Raw genomic sequence first — 7322 nt, 5'->3', positions numbered from 1 at the left:
TGTGCCTCTTGCCACAGCTTCCCTTTGGCTTACATGTGGGAACAAATCCCAAGGTGCTACCCATGATTGAGCAGGTGACATCGGGGGCCTGCATGAGGTGGGTACTGTGTGGGCTGAGCAACATGATGTACATTGCCAGAGGAGAAGAGAAAGAGGCAGGAAGAATATTTGAAGAACTAATGGCTGCAAGCTTCCAAAATTTGATGAAAAACATTAATCTACACTTTTAAGAAACTCAATGAACTTCATGTAGGATAAATTCAAAGAGACTCATATCCACTATAAATTACAAAAGACAAAGACAAAGAAAGAATCTTGAAGGCAGAAAGAAAGAAGTGACATTGAATTCAAGGAATCCTCAACAAGATTAACAGCTAATTTCTCATCAGAAACCGTAGAAGCCAGTGGTCCTTAGGATGGCACATTCAAAGTACTGAAAGAAAAGTCTGTCAACCCCATAGGATTTATCCAGCAAAACTGTTCTTCAAAAATTAATATTTAAAATATCCTCAGATAGAAGTGGAAATAATTTATTGACTTCAGAACTACCCTACAAGATAAGATCCTGAGAAAAAAGAACAAAGCTGGAAGTATCATGTTCCCTGACTTCAGATTATACTACAAAGCTTTAGTAACCAAAACAGTATGGTACTGGCACAAAAACAGATACATGAAAATGAACTCAAAATGGATTAAGTATCTAAATGTAGGACTGGAAACCACAAAATTTCTAGAAGAAAACATAGTTATTATAACACTCTTTGACATGTCTTGAAGTGAAGTGAAGTGAGTGAAGTGTTAGTTGTTTAGTCATGTCTGACTCTTTGTGACCCCATGGACTGTAGACCACTAGGCTCCTCTGTACATGGAATCCTCCAGGCAAGAATACTGGAGTGGGTAGCCATTCCTTCTCCAGGGGTTCTTCCTCACCTGAACCTGGGTCTCTTGCATTGCAGGCAGATTCTTTACCATCTAAGCCACCAGAGAAGCCCAGCCCTAAATGTAGGGCTGGAAACCATAAAAATTCTAGAAGAAAACATAGTTAGAACACTCTGACATGTCTTAGTAATATCATTTTGGATCTGTCTCCTCAGGCAAGGGTAACAGATACAAAAATAAACAAATAGGACCTAATTAAGTTTAAATGCTTTTGCACAGCTAAGAAACAATCAACAAAACAAAAAAGTCACTTACTAAATGGGAAAAGATATTTGTAAATGATGTGCTTGATAAGGGGTTATTACCCCAAAAATATAAAGAACTCATACAACTTAATATGAAAAAAAACACAACCAAACCATCTGATTAAAAAATGGATTGAATTATTATTGACAGGAATATGTGGAAATTAAACAGCACATTCCTCAATAACCAATGGGCCAAAGAGGAAATCACAAGGAAATTTAGAAAATATTTTGAGATGAATGAAAATGAAGACATACCAAAACTTATGAGATGCAGATAACACAAGGATGCTTAGAGGGAAATATAAAGCTGTAAATGCCTTTATTAAAAAATTAATAATATAATCTTCTCACCTTAAGAAATCAGAGAAAGAAGAGTCACTAAACATAAAGCAAGTTGAAGAAAGAAAACAATAAAGCTCAGAGTAGAAATAAATGAAACAGGCAATAGAAAAGCAATAAACAAAATGAATGAAACTACAACTTGGTCCTTTGGGGAAAAAAATCAACAAAAATTTTGTGGCTAGTCTGATTAAGCAATAGAAGGCTAAAATTACTAAAATTAAAAATGAAAGAGAATACAGTGCTATTGACCTTACAGAAATAAAAAGGATATAAGCAAAAACAAAGACAACTGTATGCTGACATATTAGATAACTTGGGTGAAATGGACAAATTCCTAGAAATACACAAGCTACTGAATGTGACTCGAAATAAAATCTGAACATATCTATAACCTGCACATAAGAGATTAAATTAGCAATTAAAATAACTACCCCCAAAAGAAAGCCAGATGTTTTCATCAATGAATTCCATTAAACATTTAAAGGGAGAATTAACACCAATACTTTTTTCCAGGAGTCATGTATGGATGTGAGAGTTGGACTATAAAGAATGCTGAGTGCTTAAGAATTGATGCTTTTGAACTGTGGTATTGGAGAAGACTCGTGAGAGTCCCTTGGACTGCAAGAAGATTCAACCAGTCAATCCAAAAGGAAATCAATTCTGAATATTCATTGGAAGGACTGATGCTGAAGCTGAAACTCCAATACTTTGGCCACCTGATGCAAAGAACTGACTCATTGGAAAAGACCCTGATGCTGGGAAAGATTGATGGTGGGAGGAGAAGGGAATGACAGAGGATGAGATGGTTGGATGGCATCACCGACTCAATGGACATGAGTTCGAGCAAGCTTTGGGAGCTGGTGATGGACAGGGAGGCCTGGCGTGCTGCACTCCATGGGGTCGCAAAGAGTCAGACATGAGTGAGCGACTGAACTGAACTGACTGAACACTAATACTTCTCAAACAAAAAGTAAGAGAGAAGAAAGTACTTCACAACTTTTGTATGAGCTCAGTATTATCCAGACAAAGATATTACAAGAAAAGGAAACTACAGACTTATGAATATAAACATAAAACCCTCAACAAAATACTAATAGAGTACAGCAACTTATAAGAGCAAGTACATTCCTGGATTTACCCCAGGAAAGCCAGATTGATTCAATATATGAACGTCAGTCAATGTGTTCCACCATATCAGTAGAATGAAGGGCAAAAATCACTTGATCATCTCAATAGATACAGAAATATGTTTGACAAAATCCAAGACCCATTTAATGATAAAAACACTCTATAAACTAGGAAGAAATAGAGTCATGATATCTTTTCACTTATTATCCTTGTATGCTTCTCAACTGTTTTACAAATTCTAGACTTCTTGGTATTTTAAGCAAAGCTCTTCATGGTGGGGCATCCATTCAGATCTCCACTATTCTTAGTCCTGCAGTCATACCCGAGGCTCCTGCCCTTCTGCCTGCATTGCTTCCTACAACAGCTCTCACACTTCTCCCAGTCCCCCCACCTTCCCAGACATACACACATATGCTGTGGATGACTACGACCCCAGTTCATCATGGAATATTCATTTTAAATCTCACTTTTTTTTTTTTTTTTAGGTTCTTGCCATGTGTTACATGAGATATTAGTTCCTCAGCCAGGGGTTGAACCTGTGCTCCCTGCAGTGGAAGCCTGGAGTCTTAACTCCTGGACAACCAGGGAAGTCCCTTAAATCTCATATTCTAAGGGAAAGATTTCTGGCTCACCCAAGACTGACTGAAGTGCCTCTATTTGATTCTATCACGTTTATTGCACACCCAGATCAGGCTTGCTATGCATATTTCTTGTCTGTATCTCCAAGTATATTGTAAAATCCTTGGTGACAGAAGACTCCATTTTGAATTATATCCTGATATTTAATATGTCCAAGACCCTCAATTTATGGTTTGTCACTCAGATGTCACTTGACATCCCCTACTCCTTGATGAATTGGTGAAATTTGGTTCAGGCTGAAATTATCACAAATGTAAGAGTTCAAAGTCCTTCCCACAATTTCTGAGTTCTTTTTACCTCTTCCTCAGCTTTTTCTGTTTCCTCATTCCTATGAAATTATGCACTGTTTCTATTTCAGCCTATGACTCTAACGCAGAGTTTTCACTGATTTTTTAAAAACCAGCATTCACACACATTTATTCATATTCAGCCTTTTCTTTCTTTTTTCAGTTTTAGACAATTTACCAGAGACTCTGCAGAGTACAAGAGTCAGCACACAGGATTCCTCTCCCTTTTTGGTCACTCACTTTTCTTTGCTCTCCTCTCTTAAAAACAAACAAACAAACAAAAAACAAATAGAGACTTCCTTGGTGGTCCAGTGGTTAGGAAGCCTCCTTCCAATGCAGGGGATGCAGTTTCGATCCTTGGTCAGGGAACAAAGATCCCATGTATCGTGAGGCAATTAAGCCCATGAGCCACAGCAAAGATCCTGTGTGCCACAGCTAAGACTCAACACAGCTAAATAAGCAAATATTTACAAAATCTTTTTAAGATGTTTTAACTCATGTATGAGATCCTGTCCCTGAGTAGATAGTAATATCTCTCTTTTAGTTCAACAAGCTTTGGTTGAAAAAACAACACACCTTACTCCTTATCCTCCCCACATTGGAAAAAAAATCAATTGAACAAACATTAGAACCTTTCCTGTGTATTCAGAATATTAAATAAATAACAGGTGAACAACAAATGTGGGCCAAAGAATATTCAGAACATTCCATCAGGTTTAACAAGAAGATATATTTGTACTGATTTCTGGTATGCAACTTGTTTTCTATGAATATGTAAAAGACTCAATTCTAAATCTTTTAGCTGCTGGAGAAGATCTGTCTCTTTTTAAATTTTCTCCTTTTTTTCCCCCTCCAGTTGTTTGCTGCCTGTTATTTCAGGCTGTTTGAGTGCTGAAAGCACTGAAAGTGTCTTCTCTAGGTTCCTGATTTCCCCCTTACTTGATGATGCACTTCCTGTTTCACAGATTTTGGCCTCCTTTGCCCTTTATTTTGTAGGGGCTGTTTATGATAATGGCTTACTATTTCTCCCTTGTGGTTTCATATTCTGGGGTGGTTTCTCATACAGCTTGAGAACAGTACTTGTTTGTTTCTTATTGCTGGATTTCTTAAAGTCTTTCCAATCTTAGCTCCTCACTGGGTACTTCACTTAGAATTGCTTTGTAAATAACTGATTTCACTGGAAATACTATGCTCCCAAATTTATACTTATACTGTGGCCATATTTCTCTATTTGATGGCAGGTCGTGCCTGTGAAGAACAAAGCTGGTAGAATCCAATTGTGTAGTCATTGACACGTAACCTGGCAGCACATGTAGCCATTTACACTGTGCTCCTCTGCATTTGGGTACCAAGGAAAGTCTTTATAAGTAGAGGCCACTGGTTTGGAAATATCTGTTTTTAACACCCCTTGCCTCCCTTAGTCTCCTTGATTTCCAAACCCAAACAGTACTAATACGGCTGTATGAAAGTTTCAATAGACTGCATATCAAGAACCAGGTCCAAAGTGAAATTTACAACCACATAACAAGTGGCAACAAGCAAATTTTTGCTTTGACAAGAGTTTGGCTAGAAGGCCAAGATCATCATCAATGGTGTGTTTTTTTTTTGTTGTTGTTGTTGTTACAGAGTTTATTTTTTAATTTAGAGAACCTTGGGTATACTGACAAGCTCATGGAGTTTTAACAGCCAGGGCCTGTTTCAAAAGTGTAATCTGATAGGAAGGAAGAAGTAAGCAGAGAGCTCTTTGCTTCCCTCTGGAGTTGATGACAAGTGGCCCCACCAGTGTTGCTCAAAATATTCTGGAACCTGTGCTTCCAGTTTGACCAATACAGTCCATTTGCCAGGTTTGCTCATGGTTGTGTTGGCAAGTATGGGTCTGAGCAAAGAACTGATGGGAAAGTAGACACAAAGGCTGAAAAAGCAGAAAGAACAAAGGTTGGGACCTCAACAAACCCAGGCACCCCTCACTGCACCAAGACAGTCAGACAGTAAAGCTGTTGGCATTTCTTTCTTTCTTTCTTTTTATTTATTTTACTTTACAATATTGTATTCATTTTGCCATACATCAACATTAATCCACCATGGGTGTACAATGTTCCCCATCCTGAACCCCCCTCCCACCTCCCTCCCCATATCATCCCTCTGGGTCATCCCAGTGCACCAGCCCCAAGCATCCTGCATCCTGCATCAAACCTGGACTGGCGATTCGTTTCATATATGATATTATACGTGTTTCAATGCCATTCTCCCAAATCATCCCACCCTCTTCCTCTTCCACAGAGTCCAAAAGACTGTCCTATACATCTGTGTCTCTTTTGCTGTCTCACATACAGGGTTATCATTACCATCTTTCTAAATTCCATATATATGCGTTAGTATACTGTATTGATGTTTTTCTTTCTGGCTTACTTCACTCTGTATAATAGGCTCCAGTTTCATCCACCTCATTAGAACTGATTCAAATGTATTCTTTTTAATGGCTGAGTAATACTCCATTGAGTATCGGTACCACAGCTTTCTTATCCATTCATCTGCTGATGGACACCTAGGTTGCTTCCATGTCCTGGCTATTATAAACAGTGCTGCGATGAACATTGGGGTACACGTGTCTCTTTCAATTCTGGTTTCCTCGGTGTGTATGCCCAGCAGTGGGATTGCTGGGTCATAAGGCAGTTCTATTTCCAGTTTTTTAAGGAATCTCCATACTCTTCTCCATAGTGGCTGTACTAGTTTGCATTCCCACCAACAGTGTAAGAGGGTTCCCTTTTCTCCACACCCTCTCCAGCATTTATTGCTTGTAGACTTTTGGATAGCAGCCATTCTGACTGGCATGAAATGGTACCTCATTGTGGTTTTGATTTGCATTTCTCTGATAATGAGTGATGTTGAGCATCTTTTCATGTATTTGTTAGCCATCTGTACGTCTTCTTTGGAGAAACGTCTGTTTAGTTCTTTGGCCAATTTTTTTATTGGTTCATTTATTTTTCTGGAATTGAGCTGTAGGAGTTGCTTGTATATTTTTGAGATTAGTTCTTTGTCAGTTGCTTCATTTGCTATTATTTTCTCCCATTCTGAAGGCTGTCTTTTCACCTTGCTTAGAGTTTCCTTTGTTGTGCAGAAGCTTTTAATTTTAATTAGGTCCTATTGGTTTATTTTTTATTTTATTTCCAATATTCTGGGAGTGGGGTCATAGAGGATCCTGCTGTGATTTATGTCAGAGAGTGTTTTGCCTATGTTTTCCTCTAGGAGTTTTACGGTTTCTGGTCTTACATTTAGATCCTTAATCCATTTTGAGTTTAGTTTTGTGTATGGTGTTAAAAAGTGTTCTAGTTTCATTCTTTTACAAGTGGTTGACCAGTTTCCCCAGCACCACTTGTTAAAGAGATTGTCTTTAATCCATTGTATATTCTTGCCTCCTTTGTCGAAGATAAGGTGCCCATAGGTGCGTGGATTTATCTCTGGGCTCTCTATTTTGTTCCATTGATCTATATTTCTGTCTTTGTGCCGGTACCATACTGTCTTGATAACTGTGGCTTTGTAGTAGAGCCTGAAGTCAGGTAGGTTGATTCCTCCAGTTCCATTCTTCTTTCTCAAGACTGCTTTGGCTATTCGAGGTTTTTTGTATTTCCATACAAATTGTGAAATTATTTGTTCTAGCTCTGTGAAAAATACCGTTGGTATTTCGATAGGGACAGGGAGGCCTGGCGTGCTGTGATTCATGGGGTTGCAAAGAGTCGGA

The sequence above is a fragment of the Bos indicus x Bos taurus genome, chromosome 4 (assembly GCF_003369695.1).
Source record: "Bos indicus x Bos taurus breed Angus x Brahman F1 hybrid chromosome 4, Bos_hybrid_MaternalHap_v2.0, whole genome shotgun sequence".
NCBI lineage: Eukaryota > Metazoa > Chordata > Mammalia > Artiodactyla > Bovidae > Bos > Bos indicus x Bos taurus.
This window is presented reverse-complemented; position numbering follows the sequence as displayed.